Source organism: Phyllostomus discolor, chromosome 10 (genome assembly GCF_004126475.2).
Source record: "Phyllostomus discolor isolate MPI-MPIP mPhyDis1 chromosome 10, mPhyDis1.pri.v3, whole genome shotgun sequence".
NCBI classification, from domain to species: Eukaryota; Metazoa; Chordata; class Mammalia; order Chiroptera; family Phyllostomidae; genus Phyllostomus; species Phyllostomus discolor.
Genome location: NC_040912.2, coordinates 74210169 through 74238021, shown reverse-complemented (window position 1 = coordinate 74238021; position 27853 = coordinate 74210169). Strand labels below are relative to the sequence as shown.

Sequence of the window (27853 nt, the reverse complement as noted above, 5' to 3'; positions counted from 1 at the left end):
TAAACATCCGAATTGTCTTATTGCTACATTTCAGCGAGTTGCTGAATTGTAACTTAAAAAATGTATTGAATTCATTGAAGTGACATTGGTTAATAAAATTTTATAGACTTTATGTATACAAGTCTATAATACACTACCTGTATATTGTATTGTATGTTTACCACCCAGAGTCGAGTCTCCTTCTGTCACTATTTATCCCCCTTTTACTCTCTTCTGCCTCCCCCAACCCCCTTTCTCTCTGGTAGTCACCATACTATTTGAGTTGTTTTATTTTTTTATTTTTTATTTTTTAAGATTTTATTTATTTATTTTTAGAGAGGGAAGGGAGGGAGATAGAGATAGAGAGATAGAGAGAAACATCAATGTGCGGTTGCTGGGGGTTATGGCCTGCAACCCAGGAATGTACCCTGGCTGGGAATCGAACCTGGGACACTTTGGTTCCCAGCCCGAGCTCAATCCACTGAGCTATGCCAGCCAGGGCTTGTTTTATTTTTTTATTAGTCCCTTCACTTTTTTAACCAGCCTCCCAATCCCATCCCCCCTAACAGCTGTCAGTCTGTCCTCCTATTTATGAGTCTGTTTCTATTTTGTTCATTAGCTTATTTTGTTCATTAGATTTCAAACATAAGTGAAATCATAAGGTATTTGTCTTTATCTGACTGGATTATTTCATTAGCCAGGTCCATCCATCCTGTTGCAAAAGGTAAGATTTCCTTCTTTTTTATAGATGAGTAGTATTCTGTTGTGTAAATAGACCATGGCTTTTTTATCCACTCATCTACTGAAGGACACTTGCGCAGCTTCCAAATCTTGGCTATTGTAAATAACGCTGAAATGAATATAGGGGTTCATATATTCTTTTGAATCAGTGTTTTGTGTTTCTTCAGATGCATTTCCAGAAGTGGAATTGCTGGATCAAAAGGCAGTTCCATCTTTAATATTTTGAGGAAGCTCCATACTGTTTCCATAGTGGCTGCACCAATCTATATTCTAACCAACAGTGCATGATAATTCCTTTTTCTCCACATCTTCACCAACACATGTTGTTTGTTGATTTATTGATGATAGCTATTCTGATGGGCATAAAGTGATATCTCATTATTATTTTAATTATTATTTTAATTTGCATCTCTCTGATGGCTAGTGATGTTGAGCATCTTTTCATATGTCTATTGGCCATCTGTATGTCCTCTTTGGAGAAGTGTCTATTCAGGTCCTTTGACCATTTTTTAATTGAATTGTTTGTTTGTTTGTTTTTTGGGGTTGAGTTCTATAAGTTCTTTGTATATTTTGGATGTTAATCCCTTATCAGATGTATCATTGGTGAATATGTTCTCCCATTCAGTGAAATGTCTTTTCATTTTGTTGATGGTTTCCTTTTCTGTGCAGAAACTTTATAGTTTGGTGTAGTCTCATTTATTTATTTCTTCTCTTGTTTCCCCTGCTGAGGAGATGGACCAGAAAAAATATTGCTATAGGAAAATGTCTGAGATGTTACTGCCTATGTTTTCTTTGAGGATTTTTATGGTTTTGAGTCTTACATTTAAGTCTTTAATTCACTTTGAGTTTATTCTTATATATGGTGTAAGAAAGTTATCTAGCTTCATTTTTTAAATGTATTTGTCCAATTTTTCCATCACCATTTATTGAATAGGCTACTTTTACCCCATTGTATGCTCTTGCCTACTTTGTCAACTATTAATTGACCATAAAGGTGGATTTATTTCAGGGCTCTCTATTCTGTCCCATTGATTTATATTCTGATTTTATGGTAGTACTATGATCTTTTGTTTACTATGGCCTTGTAATGTAGTTTGATATCAGGTGGTGTGATTCCTCCAAAATTGTTCTCCTTTTTCAAGATTGCTGTAACTGTTTGGGGTCTTTTGTAATTCCATATAAATTTTTGGAATATTTGTTCTAGTTGTGTTAAATATGCCATTGGTATCTTGATAGGAGTTGCATTGACTTTATAGATTGCTTTGGGTAGTATCTTGGGTACGTGCTTTGGGTAGTCATGCTAATTCTTCCTATCCATGAACATGGTATGTGCTTTCACTTATATGTATCTTCTTCAATTTCTTTCTATAGTGTCTTATAACTTATTCTGATTATAAATTTATTCCGATTATATATATGTATATAAATTTTTTTTTGGAGTTGTAAACTCACCCAGACAATAAAAAGCCAAGGCCAGTGTTGCAGTGAAAGGAATCCCAGTAATCTTTTTTTGCTTATTTCCAAGTTTCAGGTAATTTTCTTTTATTTTTTAAAATTGATTTTATTCCACTTATTTATGCATTCATTGGTTACTTCTATACTGTTTGTGCCCTGACTGGGGATCGAACCCACAACCTTGGCATATCAGGATGATACTCTAACCAGCTGAGCTACCCAGCCAGGGCCAGATAACTTTCTGATACCTTGGTGTGCCAAGATTGTCTAACCATCACCACTCTCTTACTCCTCAGTTACTTCTTGCACTGATCCTTTCTTCCTTCTTTTTTCCTCTTTTCTATTCTCCAATTTATATGTATTTCCTTTTCATTTCATTTCATTTGAGTTCATTTTTGTCTTGGGTGAAAGTAATTGTGGCATTTAACCTGTGATGTTCCTTCTAGTCCTATTGATACTTTCCTCTTTTCTTTCATCCATCCATCCATCCATCCATCCACCCTTCCATCCCTCCATTTACCCATTTTTCTATCCCATTTTTATTCATATATTCTCACATTTATTCAACAAATATTTGTTGAACTCTGATTACAGATAAGGCTTCTGTTAGGAGTAATGGAGAATAAGTCTTTAAGATATTATACCTATGTCTTCTCTGAATTCAAGTTTATAAAGTAGCTAGATAAGCTATCCATGAAAATTATATTACAAGACTTAGTTTGCAAAGACTAAAACAACAATGTTTCTTTTTTTAATTGTAGTTTATTTTTTATGCTTTTTTAGTTGTTCCCACTTTTTCCCCCTTTGCCCACTTCCACCCAGGCCCCACTCCCACAGGCAATCCCCCTACTGTTGTCCATGTCCATGCATCATGCATGTATGTTCTTTGTCTAATTCCTTCACCTTCTTTCATCCCATCCCTCTTCCCCTCTGACAGCTGCCCATCTGTTCCATGTATCAATGCTTCTGTTTTTATTCTGTTCATTGTTTTTTCATTAGGTTCTCTACATAAGTAAGATCATATGGTATTTGTCTTTCACTGACTGGTTTATTTCACTTAGCATAATAATCTCCAGGTCCACCCATGTTGTCATAAAAGGGAAGAGTTTCTTCTTCTTTTCTATGGCTGTGTAGTATTCCACCATGTAAGTGCACTGCAGCTTTTTTATCTACTCATCTACTGATGGGCACTTAGGCTGTTTCAGATCATGGCTATTGTAAAATAACATTGCTGTGAACATAAGGATGCAATATTCTTTTGTATTGGTGTTTTGGTAAACAATATTTCAATCAAAGATTTTTTTTTCAAATGCCTACCTGGGCATCCAAGATTTTAGCACCCTCTTATATGAATTATTATCAATAGAAATAGTTATCATTCTGAAACAGTGCTCCAATGCAGACAGTTTGATTTCAAAATCTTTAACTTTGCCCACTGAACTACATGTCAATTCAATTCAACAAAAAGTTAGAGTTTATCATATCCTAAGAACTGTATGAGCACTGGGCACACATCTTCACAGAACTTTGTTAAAAGGCAAATTCTTTTTTGGAAAATGTATCTTTTTAAACTGCTGATAGTTATTTCAATTTTAGTGTAAAGGTGTTCAATCTTTTTTTGAGAATAGATTTTGACTGGAATAGAGAATGGAAGGGCATTTGAGCATCCAAGAGATAAAAAGAGAGACTCTTCTTGAAACAATGAAATGAAGAAAATGGATCGTGGAATTTCAGTCATTCTTAAGAATGTGTAGGAGTGTTGAGAAAATTAACTGTAGGAGTTTTTTAGAGAGAAGAAGATTTGTTAGTTATTTGTTTGTTGGTTTTGGTTAGTTATGTGTTGTTTTGTTGGTTGGGCAAGGAGAGAAAAAAAAAGGAAGAGAGAAGACAGAAAGACATTACAGAAGTTCCACCTCGCCATACCTTGCCAAGGTTACCTAGTCCCTGGTTAGGGAGTGTGAGTAGGGCAGATAGAGGGAATGCATTCTGGAAACAGAGGGTCTCACTGTCTTAATATAAATGGGCAGTAGCCCAAGCATGCCACAGAGTTTGCCAATTAAGTCACTTAGGAGCCATCCTCAAGAAGCCACATGGCTTAATCCTTGTTGAGAGCAAAATCTATGAAATCTTATTTCCTTGTCTACTCAGTTAACATATGGCTACTTTCCGCACTTTGGTTTGATACAATTTAGTGATATTAATGAAGAAATAGTCTGCATATGTAAAGCATTAAGTGTTTCTATTATTGTCCCTGTATTAAAATGTTTATAATTTGCTCTGGGGAAAAAGAAAGGTGTAGGGGCCTGGGAGGAGAAAGGCCAGGAACTAAGGTCACATTAGGTTGGAAAGATAAAATCTTTACCAGTTTGTTGCCATTGCCCAGAGTTAATCTTATTCTCAGAGAGGAGTGTAGGTTGGTACAGGTTTCGTATCCTTTATTCATATGTCTTGAAAATAAGAAAGCCATAGCCAGGAAAATGCTGTGCTCAAGAGCAGGTAATGCTTAATACATGCTTTTTGGGTGAATAAACAATATTCACTTTGTTTCTCTGTTTGCTTCATTTCCATGTACTTGTAGTTAAGACTTTTTGTTAAGTGAATTTAAATACCCAGTAAACATTAGAGCATGATTTAGTAGAAAACTATTTATTAGCTTAATATAAAAAGTATATTGCATAGGATAATATACAAACGCAGTGAAAGAAATCAACAATACTATAGACATATGTATAATACTATGTATACATATCTAATAATGTAAACCTGAACACTCCTCACAAGGACTGGGCCAGCATCAGCACTCAGTCTTCTACTCCTAGCTCTTTCTCTAACCCACCAGGGTGGTCGGGCAACCCCCTTGTCCTGCTCTGGGCATCACTTTCCTCACCATGATTTCAAGCATTTGGACAACATCATCTCAACAGTTTTTTCTAGTTCATTGATTATAGGTTTGGTCAAAATTTGAATTTTTTAGAAACAGTGCTCCCATGTTTCTGGTGACTTTAATTCTGTTCGTTCTGAAGCAACCTTCTGGATTCCCTTCCTGCCATATTGCTCTCTCTGTTTCCGTTTGCCTTTTTGTTTTCTTACGTTGGTTGTTCTCTCCCCTCCAAGTCCAGATGAGAGTGGAGGTCCTTACTGATTGAGGCAAGATTCAAATTTCCTCTTCCAACACTTAGAAACTTTAATAAAAGAAAATCTTAGACCTTACACACCTTAATTTTAGCTTCAGAAATGAAGGTCTGAGGATGTATTTGTCTGGAAACAATTCTTCAAAGGAGCCACAGGACCAAAATGGCGAGCCTTGTGGGATGGTGAGAGGGCTGCCTTTACATGCTGCTGGCTGGGTGCAGTGCGCTCCTGAAGACACACTAGTATTGTCTGTCTGTTTCACAGGGAGTTTACAAAATCCTCAACTGACCAAGTTGGACTAGAGCACAGTGAACTATTGAATGTTGTGCCTGAATATTTATTAACTTGTTTACTAACTTGAGGGGGTGTTTTGGCCTTGTATGGTGTGGGGAAGGGTGAGGCGCCACCTCACCTGTGGCAGCTGAAGCACCATCCAGTGACATTCAGGTGTCCTAGGATGATTTCCTAGTCAAGGAGCTGTTGTGACATAGTCTTCCCTAAGCGGTGACAGTGACAGGATCCCACCTCAGAGTGTAGCAGCTGGAGGCCATATGCTTGCTGTTAAAATAGTGTCAGAACTGAGGTGAAAGGTTTAATTTTAGGTTTTTGAGAACTAGGCTTTTAAATTTTTTTCAAAGTCTGAGATCAAATTGCTGCTTATCATCTTTATTTTTTCATTGCTGCCCATAAAACTCTTTACTTTCATTCATTAGAATGTAGCATCACTTTCCTCACCATGATTTCACCAATACAGGTTACTAAAACCAGCTTAAAGTAAGTCTTTTTGTACTGACTTTATATTTTAAGAAATCTTCAATCCACATGTGACATGAAAATATTTTTAGTTTGGGTTTGATAGATCATGCTAATTTCCATTTGGAAACCTGGACTTTTAAAAAAGGTCCCTTTCATCAAGGAAGAACTTACTAACAAGTGTACTGTTTTATAGCCAAGTGCAATATATAGAGTCTCAACCCTACCACCATAGGAAGAACATAAAAACTTTTTTCCTATCAAGGGTCAGAGAGGGGGGACATCTATTGAGGGCCACATAAATTAAAAATCATGAATTAAAACCCAGGAATTTGAAATGAATAACCATTTGTTAAGTTTTTAAATTTAGAATAGGCAACAGCAAATTCCATTTTATAAGTACAACAGAAAATAAATATACTTCTGTAATAATGTTACTAAGGAGTAAGGACTGGAAAGAAGAAAGATGAGAAGAAAAGAAAGTAGAGAGAGAAAGGATAAAAAGCAGGAGAAAAAGGTAGGATATCAAGGTACAGAAGAAAAGGAGAAAAAAATGGGCAGATCCAGGATGTAGGGATGCGGACCTTGCATGGCCCAGTTGAAACATCCCTCCCAGTTCTGAGCAACCATTAAATTCCTTGGGGAAAAATTATTCCTTCTCCATCTGCTGTTTACATTCACACTTTTTTAAAAAAGATTTTATTTATTTTTAGAGAGAGGGGGAGGGAGGGAGAAGGAGAGGGAGAAAAACATCAATGTGTGGTTACCTCTTGCACGCCCCCTACTGGGGACCTGGCCTGCAACCCAGGCATGTGCCCTGACTGGGAATTGAGTCAGGGACCCTTTGGTTCCAAGGCCCACGCTCAATCCACTGAGCCACACCAGCCAGGGCTTCATTTGCACTTTTTATATCCCTTTATCTGGTCCTGTCCCTGCCCACCAGCTACTGTGCTTGGCACAGTTCCCTCTCCTGCCCTTCCCAGGCCCACTGTCATGGTCTCCCTGCTCCCTACAGCTGTGGAGAACACTCCAGTCTGAAGCCCCAAGTGCTCCCATCAGGCTGCAACACACCTCTACTACCACTTCACTTTGCTACTCTAAAAACTGTACCCAGAGTTGGCCCTGAAATCCTGGATTCTGTTTCTCTATATCAGAAAAGCTTGAGGACTCATCCCTCACTTCTTATTTAAGGCAATAAAAACCTAGATGGCTAGAGTTTCCCCCCAGAGCCTACGTTTTCCCTCCTCTCTCTCCTTCCCTCCTTCCTTCCCTCTTTGATTCCTTTCCTGTTTCTTTTCCTCCCTCCCCTCAGCTTGAGATGGGAAAAAAATTAAGGAGTGCAGTAATTCTTCCACACAAAGATGATCTTTTACATTCTTCTTCTCTCCAGTGAAGTCTTCTGAAGATGAAAGAAGTGATAAAGAAAGGAGAAAAGGAGAAGGAAGGGAAAAATCAGACTGCTACCAGTTATGGGCAAGGGAAATCCTTTAGGGAGCTTTGTGATCATCCAGAAGTAAAAGGACAAAATTAAAGCCTGTTAGAAAGTAATGGAATCTTTGCCCGCTGTTGTTTCTCTGCCTCAGAAATTAATTTTTTCCTCTTTAAATGCAACACTATGTTAACATTTGTCAATTGAAGTGTTCTTTATAAATGGTAGATGCTGTTCCTTGCTTAACAACTGCTCTAAGTGCCTGACATGCATACAGACAGGCATGTTTAAAGCCCTGCAAACCCCGCTGTAGCAGGATCTTCAAAGCAACAATTGCAGACCACCTGTGAGAGGCAGACTTTTCAGATGACCCCCATCCCAAGATCCCTGTTCCCTGGAATTTGTACGCTTGTGTAATTGCCCCCTTTCCCTTGAGTGGAGGCTGAAATTAGTGACACACTTCTATTGAATAGAATAAGGCAAATATGATGGCATGCCACTTCTAAGATTATGTTACGGGGGAGACTGACTTCTATCTTCCTGGCACTCTCTTGCTTTCTCTCTCATTTGTTCACTATGATAAAGCCAGTTGCCTTGCTGTCAGCAGCCTTATAGAGAAATCACGTGGCACAGAGCTAGGGATGGCCTGTGGCCAATAGCCAGCAAGTAATTGAAGCTCACAATTCAACACCCTGCAAGGAACTAAATCCTGCCAACAACCAGTGAGAATGCGTGAAAGCAGATTCTGTCCCAGCCAAGTCTTCAGATGGCTGAGGCCCCAACCAACACTTTGCAGCCCTGTGGGAAAACCTGAGCTGGATTCCTGGCCAATAACTACTGTGGCATAATAAATGTATGCTCTTTAAAACTGCCAAGTTTCAAGGTAATTTGCTACACAGCAGTATATACCCAGTACACCACCTTTTTAAAAAAAGATTTTATTTATTTATTTTTAGAGAATGAAGGGAAGGACACACACACACACACACACACACACACACACACATCAATGTGCAGTTGCTGGGGGCCGTGGCCTGCAACCCAGACGTGTGCCCTGATTGGGAATCAAACCTGCGATCCTTTGGTTCGCAGCCTATGCCCAATCCACTGAGCTACGCCAGCCAGGGCTAGTACACCACCTTTTAAGTTAACTTTTACTTTAATAGGGTTCATGATTTGCATATCATAAACCACATTTTGCACCTAGAAAATAATATTTTAATAAGATTTTTTGAAGTACCTGGGAAAGGAAGGCTGTGATTCCCACAAGCACTGGAACATACTCATTATTTCTTCTCTGCCCATTTTTCCTAGACTATCTTGGTTCTATCTTCTCAAAACCTTCCCAAACTCTTACAGCACCCCATTTTGACCTATATAATTTAGCTGTTGGTTGTTTATTTTTCCTGTATTTTGTCTATTTTATTACATATCTGTCAGGCTAGACTATTATTTTATGATGTACTGGCTGTGACTTTATTTAGTTCCCTGGGCCAAGCAGGTAATCATGAGTTTCTTGATTATTAATCTTGGAAAGAATCAAATAGCTCATCTGGACTCATTATTGATTTCGTGCTCATCTGTGTACCTGATCAGCTGATGACAAGTGGCAAAAAAAAAAAAAAGCTAAAACAAACTGTCACTGGAAGTAAGTCTCTTGAAATTAATGCTCATTTCTAAGAGCATCAAGATTATCACAAGAAGTTTCTGTTATGAATTTAAGCCCATATGAAATATAATACAAGTTATTTTCTGGACAATCAAAACTAGTTACTAACATGTATAATTTTTCTATTTGCCAAACATTCTGTTTGTTTTAAGTATTTTTCTTATGAGAACACAGGTTTCTGAGATTTAGATTAAAAATCTAACAAATAATTAAAGAGTAAGGTTTTAAAATGTTCTAGGTTTAAAAACTATTTAAACCTAAAGAGTTGAAATATATATATATATATATATATATATATATATATATATCAAAGTCATATTAGAGATTGAGTTGCACACAGAAATTTTTACAAAAGATTTAAAACTATGATATATATTAAGCTTCCTCTAGTGTCATCTTTTAGCCTTAGAGGGGGCTAAGATGCATATGTGATGAATGGGTGGTGATGGAGATGGAAATGGTGATGATGGTGGTGGTGATGGTGGATGTGGTAGTAGTGGTGGTGGTGGGGGTGGGGGCAGTAGGGCCAGTGGTGGTGTGGCTGTTTGATTTTTTCTAAGGTTAACAGTCAAATAACTCATGATTACTTACTATGTGTCCAGGAACCCAAATGAAGTCATTGGTGCTATAACACAAGACAATAAAGCCCAGCTTCACAGATGTGCAACAAGAGAGAAAAATGTAAGAATATAAACAACCAATAGCTGAATTATGTAGGTCTTATTAGGTGGCTCTAGAAGTTTGGGGAGGTTTTTGAGGAAAAGTTTAAACTGAGCTGGTCTGGAAAGGATGGATAGAGAAGAAGGCATGAGTTGCAGTGCTAGGAAACACAATTCCTCTTTACCAGGTAACTTGTTCAAATGAATATATATTGTTGGATATTGAGTTGGCCAAAAAGTTCATTTGTTTTTCCTGTAAGGTGGTCCTAGCAGAGCTTAGGTGTCTTTAACTTCATTCAAAAAAATTTTGTTAGATTGTATTGTGATGGCTGTCATATCAGTGTACATTTAAAAAACTTATCAAAATTGCTGAATTTTTGTATAGCCATTTTAGCATGGAAGATGGAAGAAAATGTGCAACATTTTCAGTATATTATGCTTTATTATTTGAAGAAAGGTAAAAACACAACTGAAATGCAAAAAAGAAAAAGTTTTGTGCAGTGAATATAGAAGGTGCTATGACTGATTGAATGCGTCAAAAGTCATTTGTGAGGTTTCATGCTGGAGATTTCTTGTTGGACAATGCTCCATGGTTAGGTCAACCAGTTGAGGTTGATAGCAATCACATTGAGACATCAGCTGAGAACAATAAATGCTACACCACACGGGAGATAACTGGCATACTAAAAATATCCAATCAATAACATTATTGGTGAAAATGAAAAATGTGTCTTTTATTTTTATGGAAAAAACTAAATAGACTTTTTGGCCAACCTAATACTTGAAAGAGGTCATATAAAAACATAAAAAGCAATTCCTCTTTCATCAGTATAGTCTCCTGGGTGTGAAGATGTCTCTGGTCTAAGCAAGTGGCTATTCAGGGAGGAGGCAAACACCACAGCTATGTGGAGGAGCTGCATTATCTTTCCCTTCTCTCGGGCCCGGCTATGCCAGAAGTAGGGAGGATTGGTCATGAGAAGGACATGAACATGGCCCTATGCCTCTGGTTGCATACATTTTGCTAAGGATGTGGATGTGGATGTGGGAGGCTGGAATCGCTGGAAAATTAACCACCTGGAAGCAGTTCCTACCAGCTGACAGGAGTTGGTGTACAGACAGCTCCCTCCCCCCTAGGTTGGGGCAACTCTGTGGTGTGTGTTTCACCCTGGCTTTCCTAGTTCTCCACTGGGATTAACACCCAGGTGCCCACAGTGGCTGCTCACTTGATAATGCTCTCTGAATTGGCTCTCTTCCCCATCCAACTTCTGGGGCTTCCGTCACCTTTTAGGTAAACTACCTGCTCTTGAATTCTTATCTCAGGCTGTACTTCCGAGGGAACCCAAATGAAACCAGAAGGAATGTATGAATACTACGCTATATGTACCCTTTCAGGAAGTCCTTTCCATGACTCCTGCACAGCGAAGTGTGAGATGACTGTGGGGGTGAGTAGCACAGTGCTGCCCTGAACCTCATTGGTCCTGTCTGTCAGCCTTACATGCCTACTCTTTCTTCCAGTAGTAGCCAATGCCTTAATAAACTGAGCAAACCCCACATGGTACAGTTAATGCCATTTGCAGATGGTTTAGCAAGAAAAATATTGTCTGAGTTTCCAAAAGAAACAAATCCCATTCCCATTTTCCCCTGTCAGCGTTGCTCCATGTGGGAGCTTCATACTGTCTATATTCTTCCTATGTGAGTAGCCTTCAAAAGGTTCTGAGTCCTAACGATTACCCCAAAGCAGGAATTGTGGCATAAATTTCCATGTGTGAAACACATATAACAGCTTGAGTTAAATGGACCCTAAACATATGGTATTGTTTTCTGCATTTTCTAACACATGGGCAGCTTCTCACATTGCAAGTCTACTGAATATGAGACTATAAGCAAATCTTCTTGGAGGATTAACTACTAGGAGATATATCTGGTTCGTATAAATATTTTGGGTGGGATGTATGATGAGGTCGGACACTTTTAAAGGATATATTTCATATTGCAGTGTGGTAGCCAAAGGAGAGACCATATGGATGATTCTGGAATCACCTAATATCTGGACTGCCTGGGCTTCGGGCCCTCTCCTCTGACACAAGTTGCAGCAGAGGGCAAGCAGGGCTGTAGGATTTGAGCTTGATAAATAGGTGTTGGCCAGCCTAGTGGCTTTTTTGTGTGAGTGTTAATGACAGGGACCAATGAGTCGTGGAGACATCTCTCTTCCTGTGCCCTGATGGTGCTATCATTCTGGGTGGCTTGTAACCTGTGTATAAGCTTATGTCATTTGCTCAGGGGTCACCAGAGAAAGTCCTTGGAAATAGTTCAGAATATGTCAAGTGCATCTATTCCCTATTGACCAGATTCCACGTGAGAGTAGTGTGAGACCTTGTTCTGTGTTTCAAGAGCTAAAGATGATGCAAAACCAAACATCAGAATTATACTTTCCCTAGGAGAGATCAATGCTCCACACCTCTCAGAAGGCTGCACCAGAAAAGGCAGTGATGTGCTTGTAGGACACTAGTTCTTTTCAGATAATGATCAATAGGAAAAGGAAAAATGCAAGCTTATTAGGCATTTCTCCCCTGAGCAGCTCACTTAACTTTGTCAGGCCTCCCAAGCCACAGCCTGCTGTGCTGTCCTCATTACTAAAATTGGCCCACCAGAGTGTGGGGGTGCTGCCCTCTCTGCTCACCCTGGAGCAACGATCTACTGGGCCCATAGCTGGCCTCTAGGAAACCCTGAGGACTGTGGTGTGGTCAGCAGCTTTGTGGGCTCAGGGTATTTTCATGCTTCCTCTGCCAGCTCCCTACTTCATTCCTACAATGTAGAATGCACACATAGTAAAGGGTTTAGAGGGACTTATTACACCTGTGTTACCTATGATATCTCTTCTGAGACAGGGGTGAACAGTCTGCAGTTTTGGGTGGCATGAGCTGAGTTGTCTACTATAGAAACCAGGAGGAGAAGGAGGGAGCTCTTCCAGTTGGTAAAAAAAAAGTCCTCAAATTTCATATGCAGACATGTGACCAATGAGCTCACCCAGTGCCATCTCTGTGTCAATTAGGGGTTCTTCTGTCTTTGTACATTGCTCCAGGCTGCATTACTGCTGGTCACATCCATAAGGCTGTGCTGTACTTTCACCATGAATGGAGCTTCCCTAACTAGAAACTTGAGGACAGGGGACCCAGCCTATTTTTATCTCTCCAAACTCTCCTTCCTCCCTCCAGATGGTTGTGGCCATAAAAGAATGATTCTACAATCAAAAAGCCTCTAATGTGGCTCTGACTGGTGCGGCTCAGTGGCTTGAGCATCAGCCTGCAAACTGAAAGGTCTGGGTACATGCCTGGGTTGCAGGCCAGGTCCCCAGTTGGAGGCCTGTGAGAGGCAACCCATCCATGTTTCCCTCACACATCAATGTTTCTCTCCCTCTCTTTTGCCCTCCCTTCCCCTCTCTCTTAAACAACAACAACAAAAACAACAACAACAAAAAATTGGAAAAAAAAAAAGCCCCTAATGTGGAAGTGAAGGAATGAAAAGGGAAGAGGTTTCCCAGGCTGTAAACCTGTAGATTTTCCTAAGTGACAAAGGGCAAGGGTGGCTTTAGGAAACCAGGAGAGACAGCTGTCTCCTTAATGGAAACTTCACACATTAATAGCAGCCTTGGTAAAGCAACAACCCCAGGGATGTGTATGGGGTTGGTAAGCCAGGCAGTTCTGATGTCTGGCTCTAGCGTTTTCCAGCTGTGTCTCAAAGTCTCTTTCCTCCTTCATCTGTAGGGCGGACTTAAGCATTTTGATCACCTCACAGAGCTGGTGTGAGAATTAAAGAAGCCCAAGCAGGAAAAGCAATGTGTAAGATACCTAGCACGATGCTCTACGAAGTTCATGGTGCTGAGGCAGTTGAAGTCCATTGCAGAGGTGCTGAATAGAGGAAGAGGACCTGCCTTTCGCGGGGTCTGTCCTCACATCTCCATCCTCTGTGTCTCCCACCGGCTGTCCCTGTCTCCCCCAGCGCTCCCACCCGGTCTGCGCCGAGGGGACAGGCGCCGCTGGCTCCCTGGCTCGCGGCGCCGGCTGCAGTTACGCGCGGCGGCCTCTAGATGGAACTTTCTCACCAACACAAGGCCGGGTCGCAGCTGCCTGGGCTTCGGGAGGCTTGGGCGCTCCCTCTGGCTCCAGCCCGGCAGGGGCGTGTTGCCTGGGCCGTAACTCTCGGGGAGGGCCTCGCGACTGTGCACGTCAAGGCCGGAGGGTTTCCATTAGCTGGAGGTGAAGGGAATCCCGAGGCTTCCCTCGGACTCTAAGCGGCCGCGCCTCAGGAGTTCCTGCCCTGGGCTGCGGCTCCTGGAATCTGCGCAGTAAAAGGCCGGTCGCTGTGACCACCCGCGCCCCTTTCTGCGCGGAGCCCGCAGTGGGACCGTCTTGGGCCCACCTCCAGCTCCGGGACCTCGGTGCAAGATTCCCCCCTACACCCTCGGGGGCTAGGGCGGACACTTTCCTAACAGCGGTGCGTTGTGGGCCAAACTTTGTAGAGGAATCGCTCGGCCAGCGGACTCTACCCTTGGAGCATCTCCGACAAGAAAACGGATGGCGGGACACTTGTCATCTACTCTGTGTTCTTGATGCGGACCCTGTCAGAGCTGTGTCCATGAAGAGGGACCCGGGCTCACGGTCCTGACTGCGTGCTCCGGGTGGGTGGCCGTCGTGCTGCGCCTTCATGCGCGGGTCCTGGGCTCATCAGGCAGTCGGAGCGGCTCAGCTCCTTCTCAGTCATAGAGTCTTCCTTCTATCAGCCCCCTCCCCGCCACTCTCTTCTCTCCCCGCCACCTTTGGGTCCTCCCTTTTCTGTTGGGAGTGGGGCGGGTGGGGGTAATTTTAAAATCAGAACTGTTGACATGTCTGGTCCCGACGTCGCTGAGGGCTGAGGTGATGTAGTGCGCAGGGGAATCCGGCGTGCGAGCGCCCCTCTCCCTGCCTGCGCCCGGGCACCTCCGTGACACCGAAATCCAGGGCCTCCCGCCCCTTGGGGTTCTTCCTCCCGCTTCCCGAGGTGTCTGGTTGGCGCCAAGCGATTGGCGACTCGGGGCGCGATCCCAGCCTCTACTCCCCGCGCCGCGCTGTGTGAATGGCCGCGGGCGGAGGATCCGGAGGCGCCGGGCGCAGACCAATCGCGGCCGCGGGTGGGAGTATTTGTTATTCACATGGAAGAGACTTGGCGCCTGCCAGACCCGCTCAGGCGCTCAGCCCCTCAGGCCCGAGACCAGCCACAAGTGCGGCGGTGGCGCTCGCCTCGCGCGGCGGAGGTGGCGCTGACATGGAGCTGTGGTCCCCCCGCCGGCTTCCGCACCGCGCCCTCTGCGGGGAGCAGGGTAAGACTCGCCGAGCGGCGGAACGAGGAAAAGAGGAAAGCAAGTGCCGAACAACAGGGGGAAAAAAAGCTCCCACCCCAGCTCCCCCAAACGCTGTGCAGGAGGAAAGAGGAGAATCCTTCCTGTTTTATCCCCCTTTTCCGTTTTCTTTTTTTAAGCCGTTGAGTGGACGGCCAGCCAGGGGCACCGTTCCCTCTTAGGCTACTTTAGTAATTGGCTTTTCCTGGGCGCAGTCCAACGGCCTTGCGCACGCGGAGTCTGGGAGAGAAGTGGCGGGCGGAGGTGACGGAATGGGGGGTGAGGGAGAGTAGGCACCAGGGGACGAGGGGCTGGCCGGGCACTGGAGCTTGATTGGGTGTCTGTTGATTTTACGTTGCAAAGAACAAGGCAGCCACCCCTCTTGTCTTCCCGTGATTACATTCCAGTGAAGAGGTTCTGAAAAGAGGGAGGCTTAGCTCGGAACTCGCAAGGTTTGTAGATGTGATCCCCCAAAAGTTTAGCGGGCGAATGGGAGACTGAAGGGCGAGGGGAGGAGGCCGGCGCCCAGGGTGCCCTGACGGGGCCGTACGGCGGCACACTGCAAGGCGCCCGTCCTCGGCTCGCCTGCCCTGGGCGACCTCCTGGACCTGCTCCGGCGGAATCCGGACTTGCCCGCTGCGATGACGAGGTACCTCCGTTCTGCGAATCTAACGATGGGATTTCCAAAGTTAGAGGCTTCCGGGACGCGTTGGGGTAACCTCGGTCTTCTTGAGTGTGGGGCTGGGTGATGAACGTCTCATCAGGATGTGGGAAGGTGGGGGTCGCGGGAGGAGCCGGGAGGTTTGGGGATTCTAGAGACTCCGTCTGCCCGCACCGCATGTGCCTGCCTTGCATTTGCGTTCTCCGAGTTAGCGCGGCGAGGCGGGGATCTCCGCGCCCCCCTTTTTGTGGCTTTCGGGAAAACACTGGAGTTCCGTGTCCTGTTGGGGGCGGGGAGAGGCGGAATGGTCTCGAGGATCTTGAGTTTAAGAAGCAAAGGCAAATACGCTCGACAGCTCCCCCGAAGCACCTGCGGCCGGCGGGGCCCCAGTTTCCGGCAGACGCGCACGGGGCGTGGGCGCTCCGGGCGGCCAGGTGCGGCGGGGCGGAGGCTGGATTCCCCGGAGCGCCGGGGGACTGGGGCGGCGCGGGAAAGGCAGGAGCAACCAGGTACTTCTTCCAAGGTCCTGGGCTTTACCGGGGAAGGAACTGAGAAGAAAAAGGAAGATGCGGCTGGGAGGAGGGGAGCGGGGGCGGGGTGAGTGGCTGCAGGCTGAGAGGCAGGTAAAGGTAGATAACCCTCTGAGCCTGCTGAGAGACAGCCCATCTGCTCTGCAAGCAGCTCTGAGATCCCTCGAGGTTCGTACAGTTGGCGTAAATATAACAATCTCCCACTCTCTCCCTCTCTCCCTCTCTCTCTCTCTCTCACACACACACACACACACACACGTCTGACGGGCTCCCTTAGTCCAAATGAAATGCAGAGGAACAAGCGTGTCACCCAACTGCGCAAGACGGCACCCCCACGCTTCCTCAAAGAATTGTTTTAACCGGGGCCCAAACTGCAGAGCCTGGGGGGTCAGAGGGTGTCTGCGCGCCTAGGATGGCAGGGGCGAAAATAGACCTGTTCGCCAGCTGCAGAAAACCAAACCTCTCAGTCGTGGAAGCGCGTCGCACGCACCCAGGGGGCGGGGGAAGGGAATGCCCCGTTTGCCATTTGGGGGTGATCCTTTCCCACAGACCTGACGCCGCGAGTCTAGCAAACACCCAAGAATATCCTACGGTCTCCACCACTTACCCCATCGAATACAGATCCTGCCAACGGACAGCACTGGAAAACAGGGTTGGTGGTGGAAGTACTGACAAGAAAAATCATAAACGGGAGACATACATTCCGATGATAGCTTGTGTTTTGCTTGAAAGAAAAAATAAAAAGAGAAAAAGAGCCACCAGCAGGTAGATCTTGTATAAACAGCTTATTGCACTTGACTGTCATTTCCATTTTCCATTATGAAATCGTTTGTCAATAATTGCAAATGGCTACAGAAACCACTTTAGTTTACCTTGGTCACTTGCACGTGAATAATGTCTTGAAAGATCTCTGTAGGAGACAGAATTAACTGTGTGAAACTCATTGTCTACTTTTTGAAAATATGTGGTTCGATAATTTTGAAGAGAAAGCCACGTTCATCAGGGAAAATGAAGTAAGATTTTTAAGTGTAATTTTCCCATTTCAGGTTCAACTACCTGAGATAAAAACAGAATTCTTGCTTTTACCGGTAAATCAGGGATTCAAGGAGAAACAGCCGAGGGAGGCTCTCTCCCTAGGAGATTTACCTAGAATAAAGAAAAAGATGCTGAGAACACAGCTCTGTTGTGCTATTTAGGCTTTATTTTCTCTGTTCTGTTTGTTAGCTAGTTCTGCCCTACCCTGCTCCCTTTGCAAATTATGACTACTTGAATAATTCTAAAAACATATAAATCCAAAAGGAATAGAATAAAAGCGTCAATGAGTGCAGGAGAAAGTTAGAGGTCTGGAGAGATGTGCTCTTTTCAAAGTTGGCTGAGGAGGTTGGAGCTGCTACAGGGCTTGTTTAATTGGTATTTATGCAGCAAACAACCAGCTGACATTCATGTTGGCAACATCGCATGCCAATCTTTGTGTAAAAATGTTCCATTGTCTTCAGGGCATGAGACATAGAACACAGTACACAGAACACATGCTACTGGTAGCACTGGTGTTTTTCCTTCCAAGTCTGCTTCCCACTGTCCTCCTCCTGTAGTTGGAATGCCCGCCATGAAGAGGACCTTGCTTTAGTCTGGGGAGTAGAGTTGCTCTGACCTAGTGTCTTATAAAGAAGATATGGCCTGATTTATCTCTTAACTGGACTCACAGCAAAGACCTGGCCATGTTTCCATGCCTGTGAAACAGGCTGCTTTCCAGGGTTCAGGAAACTGTTGCTGTTTTCTCGATAGAACCGGAATGGACATCACCAGACACATACATGTTGTTTGTTCAGGAGAGACAGTCGCTGCATGTTGTTACAGGAGAGGATGAGAACAGAGAGTTGGTTGGATCAGATTGTTGCCATCCCAAGAGCAGGTTTTCTGTCCGCTAGGAATTTAGATTCCTCCTTAAGTCCCTCCCTCCCTCCCTTTCTCTTCTCTCCTTCTCTCCCTCCCTGTCTCCTTCCCTCTCTCGCTCTCTCCTTTCTTTTTTTTCTTGGCTCTGAGAGGAATTTTCTTTGATTCTCATTCTTACTTGCTGTTTTAAGTTGTGATGACCTCAGCCACTGACTAAGGACCCTGAGCATGATGCATGCTTATCCCAGGACCTGCCTTCTGAGTGGCAGGCACTGGTGGAGTGATTTCAGGGGGACCGCTGAGAGGCTTCTGACTCATGGTAATTCCCAGCTTTGACTTGTTATATTGCAAGTCTTTACCATTATGGGACACATTTCTTAGGTAAAGAAATTATGGATCTCCTGGGAATTATCTTATAAATGCAGATGTTTCAGCTGGGGGATGACATTAATGCATCTTCAGGTTTTGATACCTGTTGGTGAATGTACTCACTCCCTAGCGAGGGTCAAGGTGATGAGAAAACCAGGTCTTAAGATCATGAATTGTAGTAGACATTAGCACCAAGAGGGGGAGGAGATCCAGGTCTGGTGGAATGAGCAGGTGATCAGACGTGGGAAGATATAGGATAGGCCCAAAAAAGAGTATGTGGAGGTCATTGAGTACCTGTATTGCCAATTTCATACTTTTTCAGGCAAGGTTATGCCTAAAGATAGAAATCTGCTGGCTGTTTATTGAGTAACTTTTCTAGTGGTAATTACCCCTTGGAGTAGATGCTCTGCATTGTATTCTGCATACAAGTCAGGAAGGTTTGCTATTGTCTTTTTTTCATCACAGAAGAGTAGCTTGTCAGCACTTCCTTCAGAATAGCCCTTGGATGCTCCAGGTGTCTGTGACTTCAGCTGTCCAGGTCAGATATTGCATTTCCATTGACTTTTCTTCTTGTGTCCTTTCTAGTTTTCCTTCGATTTCCTTTGATTTCGTGGATACAGGACTTGTTAAGATCTCACCAGCCCTGAGTGTGATGGGAAAGTTCTTCTAAGCATAATATACCAGGAAAATATTTGAGTATTAGGACTGATTATTTTTTTTAAAAACCCATGTACATTATTAAAGTATGTATATACTTTTACATATAATTTATCATTTTATTTCATAACCCTAGGAGCTCCCTGGAAACTATTCCTCAGTTTAGAAACAATGAAATTGATCCCAGGTTAAGTGACTTGCCCAAGGCCATATAGTGAGTACTAGAGGGAATGAGTTTATCATCAGGGACTTCTTGGACCCCAGGGTGCCACACTCACAGTTCACCTTTTCAAATCCAGGTGAGCTCCATATCCCAAGGAGCATGGAGTAAGGGGAAGAACATAAGAAGTTTTACAATGGAATTCTTGCTCAAGATTTTAGACACATTCATATACTATTTCTTTTTTTAGGTTCCTTGTATCCCAAATGGGGGCTGTTATACCAATTTCATAAGTATATTTTGTGAAGGAAATGAGGTAATGTGTGTGAGGCTCTAGGTATAATGTAGGCATTCAATAGATGCTTGTTTTACTCCCTTTCTCTCTAATAGAATATATACTATAAAAGTGGCTTCTCATTACTTTAAGTATGGCCTTTTTATGCAATAGCTGTGTTATTGAAAAAAACTGAAAATTGAATTCTACTAAATCAGGTTGTATTTTAAATGCACAGGGGCTTTAGCTATTTAAAGGAAATCTGTGGTGCATTCTTTTGTAATGCACATAATCACTTTCTCTTTTATCTGTTTAGTAAGTTGAGCTTCTCATGTATCAGATTTTCTTAATATGGGGCTTGCTTGTGCAGAATAGCTTTCCTAACCCTGTCTCACTGATGGAAAAAAGTCACTCGGCTTGCAAACAGTTATTGTGTTCATTTGGAAAAGCCTTGCTCTAGTGTTTGGGCATTATCTCGTATTCCTTTATTATTAAATAATAGAATCTCAGAATGGGAAGCTGGAAGACACCTTAGAAATCACATCACATGGTCCATCTCTCTCATTTCTCAGATGAGGCGATAGAAGCACACAGAGACAGAGTGTCATGTTCAGTGTTAACAGCCAGTGGCTGTCAGATAAAGATCCAATTCCAGGCCTCCGTTGCCCAGAGGAGGGCTCTGTCAGACTCATCCTCACTCCGCCCCCTCCAAGATTCCAGCACCGTGAACACATGTTTTGATAGAGGAGATGATAGACAAATGTGATGCATTTTCTAAAACAAACAAAAAGCTGCAAGTGTGGGCAATTTCGAGGGAAACTGCTGGATTTTGTAGTGTTGTGAGTTGATGACAATATTCAGCTTAATCTTTTTGTTAAGGAGCTGAATGGAATCCAGCATAGGGATGCTGTTTTGTCTTTTATGAGAAAATATTACAATTCTTGGCTAATGGTATTCCTCGGACAGGATTTTACCATATCATGTCTTGAGTGCATGTGCCAGGTGTGGTGACAGACTTGATAGATCCTACATGGTTTGTTGGCTCTGTTCTCACTGGCATTAGGCTGTCCAGGTAACGTGATTAGAAGAAGAGGTGTTTGAACAAACTGTATTTGCTATTCTCAAGCTTCTGAGAGATTCAGAAATCACCCTGCCCTGGAAGTACCCCTTAGATTGTCCCCTCTTAATGTACTTAATTAGTACATTAAGTTTTCTTAAAGAGTTAACCATTGAAGATGTATACATTTCTGAAAGATTTCAGTGGAGGGGCAGGGTCTTTATTCTCCTGCATGCTGTCATAGCCAGGATCTGCAGCACTGGGGGCTTTCTCAAGGAACAGGACCTGCCTTGGGGGGCTGAGGATCTTGACTGTGGTGCCACTTACTAGCTCAGGTCCTTGAACTATACTTAACCTTTCTGGGCCTTCCTTTCTTATTTGTACAAGAGTTAGTCTGTGAATGAAAATTCAGTAAGATTCTCTGTTAGACACTTGAGACTTTGGTACGGAGAAGGTGTGTAGAAAATAAAAAGCAGCAGAATTCAGGGTCGTGGCCCTTGAGTAGCTGTTCTTACTACTGGCCCTTCAGGAAACAGTTGTTAGGGAGCCATGGAATCAAGTTCCAGTGAGGGGTAGGGCAGTGCTCCCCAGCAGACCTAGGCCAACAAGACTGCTGATAGAAGTGCTGATTGTATATGATGTACCGGTACTTAGGTTCGGCTGGGAGGGAGTGAACAGGAAGGGCTTCCAGGGCTAATAGTTATCCCGTCTCCAAGGTTGCTTTTCAGAATCCCTCCTTGTGGGCACAGAAACAGGGCAAGCTATCTACTTCCCTCTCAGGTCAATTCCAAGAGTGCAGACCTCACACCTCCTTGAACAAGTCCATCAGCAATGGTGAGGCTTGTACCAAACCCTAGAGGAAGGTCAGTTTGAGAGAAGAGCTGTTTTAAGTCATGAACAGAACAGGAAGTAGAACTATTTGGCTCTGGAGCACAAAAAGATCATTATTTCTTTAAAATTCATCTGACTTCAACGAGGATGAGTTTATTTTTATTTATTTATTTATGATTGATTGTTATTCTATTACAGTTGTCCCAATTTTTCCTCCTTTGCCCTACTCTGCCCAGCCCGCCCACCACTCCCACAGTTAATCCCCACACCGTTGTGCAAATCCATGGGTCACTCATACATGTTCTTTGACTACTGTCTCCCCCTTTATTCCACCATTATTTTCCCTAATTCATCCCCTCTGGTTGCTGTTAGTTTGTTCTATATTTCCATGTCTCTGGTTCTATTTCTTCACTAGTTTATTTGTTCATCAGATTCCTCTTATAAGTGAGATCATATGGTATTTGTCTTTCACTGCCTGGCTTATTTCACTTAGTACAATGCTCTCCAGTTCCATCCATGCTGTTGCAAAAGGCAGGAATCCCTTCTTTCTTTCTGCTGTGTAGTATTCCATTGTGTAAATATACCATAGTTTTTTGATCCACTCATTTACTAATGGACATGTAGACTGTTTCCAGCACTTGGCTATTGTAAATAGTGCTACTATGAACATAGAGGTGCATCAGTTCTTTTGAATTGGTGTTTCAGGATTCTTAGGGTATATTCCCAGCAGTGGAATTGCTGGGTCAAAAGGCAGTTCCATTTTTAGTCTTTTGAGGAAATTCCATACTGTTTTCTTTTTTTAAAAAAATATATTTGATTGAGTATGCTATTATAGTTGTCCCATTTCCCCCCTTCACTCCTCTCTACCCTGCATACCTTCTCCCACCCACATTCTCCCCCTTTAGTTCATGTCCATGTGTCATACATATAAGTTCTTGGCTTCTACATTTCCCATACTATTCTTACCCTCCCCCTGTCTGTTTTCTATCTACCATCTACGCTACTTATTCTCTGTAATTTTCCCCCTCTCTCCTCCTCCCACTCCCCTGTTGACAACCCTCCATGTGATCTCCATTTCTGTGGTTCTGTTCCTGTTCTAGTTTGCTTAGTTTGTTTTTGTTTTAGGTGTGGTTGTTAATAATTGTAAGTTTGCTGTCATTCTACTGTACATGTTTTTTAATCTTCTTTTTCTTAGATAAGTCCCTTTAACATTTCATATAATAAGGGCTTGGTGATGATGAACTCTAGCTTGACCTTATCTGAGAAGCACTTTATCTGCCCTTCCATTCTAAATGAAAGCTTTGCTGGATAGAGCAATCTTGGATGGAGGTCCTTGCCTTTCATGACTTGGAATACTTCTTTGTAGCCGCTTCTTGCTCGTAAGATCTCTTTTGAGAAATCAGCTGACAGTCTGATGGGAACCCCTTTGTAGGTAACTCTCTCATTTTGTCTTGCTGCTTTTAAGATTCTCTCCTTCATTTTAATCTCGGCTAATGTAATTATGATGTGCCTTGGTGTGTTTCTCCTTGAGTCCAACTTCTTTGGGACTCTCTGAACTTCCTGGACTTCCTGGAAGTCTATTTTCTTTGCCAGAATGGGGAAGTTCTCCTTTATTATTTGTTCAAATAAACTTTCTACTTGTCGCTCTTCCTCTTCTCCTTCTGGTACCCCTATAATTCTGATGTTGGAACATTTAAAGATGTCTCGCAGGTTCCTAAGCCTCTTCTCATTTTTTTTGAATTCTTGTTTCTTCATTGTTTTCTGATTGGATGTTTCTTTCTTCCTTCTGGTCCACTCTATTGATTTGAGTCCATCCCAGTTTCCTTCCCATCACTCTTGGTTCTATGTACATTTTCCTTTATTTCACTTAGTGTAGCCTTCATTTTCTTTTATCAAACTTGTGACCAAATTCAACCAATTCTGTGAGCATCCTGATTACCAGTGTTTTGAACTGTGCATCTGATAAGTTGGCTATCTCTTCATCGCTTAGTTGTATTTTTTTCTGGAGCTTTGATCTGCTCTTTCGTTTGGACCATTTTTTTGTCTTGATGTGCCTGTTACATAGTGAGGGGCGTAGCCTGAGCTGTTCATGGGGTCAGGTAACCCACGTGGCTGGGTTTGATGCTGTCTGTGGGGCAGGAGTCCAAGAGGGAACAATGGCACTTGCTCCACTTTCTGAAGGATTTCAGTCACTTCCAGCACTTTCCACAAGCATAGTGGGCCCTTCTGGTGCTGATTCCCATGTGGGTGGGCTTGTGTACGTTCTAATACCCTTTGAGTCTCACCAAAGAATTCTCCTGTGAGGCTGGAAATTTCTCCTGGCACCTCAACCTCCACAGGCATTTTCAATCAGTGTTCTGAGGCTTTATTTCCCCAAACTGGGACCCTGGGTTGCATGGTCTATCTTGCTCCCCAGTTTCGCCTGGTTTATCTGCGCATGGATGTGGGACCTCCCGGTCCACCAGCTGCCTTGTGCACCATGCCCCTCCACAATCCACTGCCTTGCTGGGTCTGCCAGATGCCCTGCCACAAACCCTGTCCATCTAGGCTCCCGACTTCGCCCATCTTGCTGGTCTGGATGAATATGTCTACTTTAACTCTGTGGTTGTTGGACTTCCATACAGTTCAATTTTCTGTCAGTACTGGTTGTTTTTTGTTTTTAAATTGTTGTTGTCCTTATTTTGGCTGTGCAAGGGGGCACAGTGTGTCTACCTATGCCTCCACCTTGGCCGGAAGTCTCTCCATACTGTTTTCCACAGTGATTGCACCAGTCTGCATTCCCACCAACAGTGCACTAGGGTTCCTTTTTCTCTACATCCTCACCAGCACTTGTTGTTTGTTGATTTATTAACGATAGCCACTCTGACAGGTGTGAGGTGATATCTCATTGTGGTTTTAATTTGCATCTCTCTGATGGCTCATGATGTAGAGCATCTTTTCATATGTTTATGGGCCATCTGTATCTCCCCCTTGGAGAAGTGTCTATTCAGGTCCTTTGCATATTTTTTTAATTGGATTGTTGTCTTCCTGGAGTGGAGTCATGTGAGTTCTTTATATATTTTGGATATCAAACCTTTGTCCGATATATCATTGGCAAATATGTTCTCCTGTATGGTTGGTTCTCTTTTCATTTTGACGATGGTTTCTTCAGCTGTGCAGAAGCTTTTTAATTTGATTTATTCCCATTTTCACATAAAACTACTGGACCTAATAGGTGAATTTGGAAAAGGAGCTTGATACAAAGTCAATATTTAGACATTCATGGCATTTTTGTACACCAACAATGAACTATCAGAAAGAGAAACTAGGGAAAAAAACCCATTTACTATAGCAAGAAGAAAAATCAAGTACTTAGAAATAAATTTAACCAAGGAGGTAAAATACCTGTACTCAGAAAACTATAGAACACTGAAGAAAGAAAATGAGGAAGATGCAAATAAATGGAAGCATATACCCTATTCATGGATTGGAAGAATTAACATCATTAAAATGTCCATATTACCCAAAGCATTCTATAGATTCAGTGCACTCCCTATTAAAATATCAATAGCGTATTTCACTGATCTAGAGCAAATACTCCAAAAATTTATATGGAACCATAAAGAACCTGAATAGCCTCAGCAATCTTGAGAAAGAAGAGTTAAGTTGGAGGGATTGCAATACCTGATATAAAAGTATACTACAAGGCTACTGGGACCAAAACAGCCTGGTACTGGCATAAGAACAGATCCATAGATCAATAGAATAGAATAGAGAGCCCAGAAGTAACCCCATGTCTCTATGGTCAATTAATATTTGACAAAGGGGCACAAGCATACAACAGAGTAAAAATAGTCTCTTAAATAAGTGGTGTTGGGAGAACTGGATGGGTACACGCAAAAGAATGAAACTAGACCACTAGCAGCCCCTGCTGGCGTAGCTCAGTGCATTGAGCGCGGGCTGGGAACCAAAGTGTCCCAGGTTCGATTCCCAGCCAGGGTACATTCCTGGGTTGCAGGCCATAACCCCCAGCAACCACACATTGATCTCTCTCTCTCTCTCTCTCTCTCCCCCCTTCTCTCCCTAAAAATAAATAAATAAAAATCTTAAAAAAAAAAAAAAAGAAACTAGACCACTAGCTTACATCACATACCAGAATAAATTCAAAATGTATAAAAGACTTAAATATAAGTTGTGACACCAAAAAAAAGTCCTAGAGGAAAATATAGGCAGTAAAAGTTCAGATATCCCATGTAGCAATATTTTTGGCACTGTGTCTCCTAGGGCAAGGGAGAGATGAAGGATGAGTTTAGATTAAAGCTCATAAGAATTGCATTAGAGCAAGATTAGGCAGTGTCCTAAGAGTATACAATGAAACTGAATTTATGTAGTTTTTTGGCAAACTTCCAAATATGTATGTTTTCTTGGAATTGGAAAGGGAAACTAAACTTTCCAGCTGTCAAGAGTCTGTAATTTTTATAACAATGGATCAGATTTTGAAATAAGTTCAGTATTCCAATATTTTATATGTAGCTCTGATTTTAATTTTAAAGTGACAGAATTCAGTAAACACCTCACCAACAGGATGAATATGGAAAAAGCTGCTCTGCTTTGGTGGGAAATGAGTTGCAGACTAGGTTAGCGATGGTAGCTCCTGTTTAGCGAGCACTTACCCTGTGCCAGGTACTGTGTATTCTGGCAGGCTCTGTCACCCCTTTGCAGATATGAAAACTAAGCTTTATTTAGAGAGGTTGTGTGCCGTTACTTCTATGTTGCAAAGGAGGGATCTTAAGCAAAACCTCAAGTGAGCTGTCCAATAAATAATAAGCAAAATGAAACACTTGCTTTCCATTTAAGGACATTCATCCATTGAACACAAGTAATTCCTGCCTCATTGCTATTTATTTCCCAATCTTTCCCTAAACTTCAAGCTCTAAACAGACCTATGAGATGCTAAAGAGACTAAAATTATTGTAAACATGAATACTTTGGAAAGAAACTCAATTTTATTTCTTCCAGGACTCATAGCAATGGAATGAGGTTAATGTTACATGAGTAGGTAAGGATGATTTATAATGAACAGAGGGACAGTTTTCATGTTTGTCTATAATTGAAAACCATTTATTCTCTGCAATGTTTTAAGTAATTGGGAGGAGGCTCTGTGAAATGAAAGAGTGGTCTTTGGAGAACAATAGGGCTCCCTCCTTTTCTCCAGAAAAATACCTCTTTATTCTGTTCTCTGTTAGAAAGGATATGCAAAGGGTCAGCCCAGCCACGTGGACTTGGTCTTAAGTTCTGAATTAGTGGTCATAGTTAATGAGATTTTACTGTTTTATAACCAGTCTTCCTTGTGAAACTGTAAAACACAATCCTACTTCCCTTAATGGGTGGTTGGTGCAAATTATGTGTCCATCACTTAAATGGTTTCATCCAGAAAGTCAAGTTGACTTTCTAAGTGGTTTTTTTCTTTTGATTGCCTGAGGTCAGACTGTTGTTGACTCACAGATTTTTCTGAAGGAAAAACAGCTGCCAGGAGAATTAAGTGTGAGAAAAATCAGAAAAGGACTAGTATATTGGACCAAAAGTATATTGGGGTAGAATAAAGGACATCGAGGGCTTAGCATGTGCCAGGAGGCAGGGAATGCTTGTCGTAGGCAGAATAGACTGATCTCAGCAGAGTGGGTTATTGGTGTATTTCTGAGTATCTCTCCCGGTGTCTGCTCAGAAATCCAGGGCAACGGGCTATGACGAGTCCCCGTTCTAATCTGAAAGTGAAAAAAAGTAAAGCTTTCTCAGAAGGCTCTTGGACATGTGTTCAGTTGTCCTCTAGGGAGGTGCCATCCTTTCCTTTGGGACAGGGAAGATGGAATGAAAATTTTGTGAACTGGAAATTGAACAAATGAATGGGAAATACAAGCAGATGTTGGTTGTCTAGGGTGGAGGCAAATTGTCAAAATTTCAGGTTTCAAATCTCCATGTATATAAATAGATTAGAGATGAACATTAGATTAACCATCCTACCAAAATAAGTTGATGCTGTTTATTTTCTTGATTATGTGTTTCAGATATTAGATTCACTTATGTTAAATCGGTTCTTGTTCAGTTAAACCTTCTCAAAAGTCCTTTGAAAGAATCTCATGGAATTTTTTCAGAGCAAAGGTCCTAGAATCAACGATTTTAAAAATAGATTTTCTTGTAGACATTTCACTCTAGCTTATCTCTCGCCTTGATGAAATAATTCCTTTCCCCAC

At 42.6% G+C, this 27853-nt stretch overlaps 1 protein-coding gene across 1 annotated transcript in view; it reads left to right on the top strand.

The window, feature by feature from the left end:
* The first annotated feature begins 15503 nt into the window (after window positions 1–15503).
* GRM8 (glutamate metabotropic receptor 8) overlaps window positions 15504–27853 on the top strand; it is a 796332-nt gene continuing 783982 nt past the window's right edge. The window contains 1 exon segment of the mRNA XM_028526153.2: window positions 15504–15643. The gene's annotated coding sequence lies outside the window, so the exon portion shown is untranslated.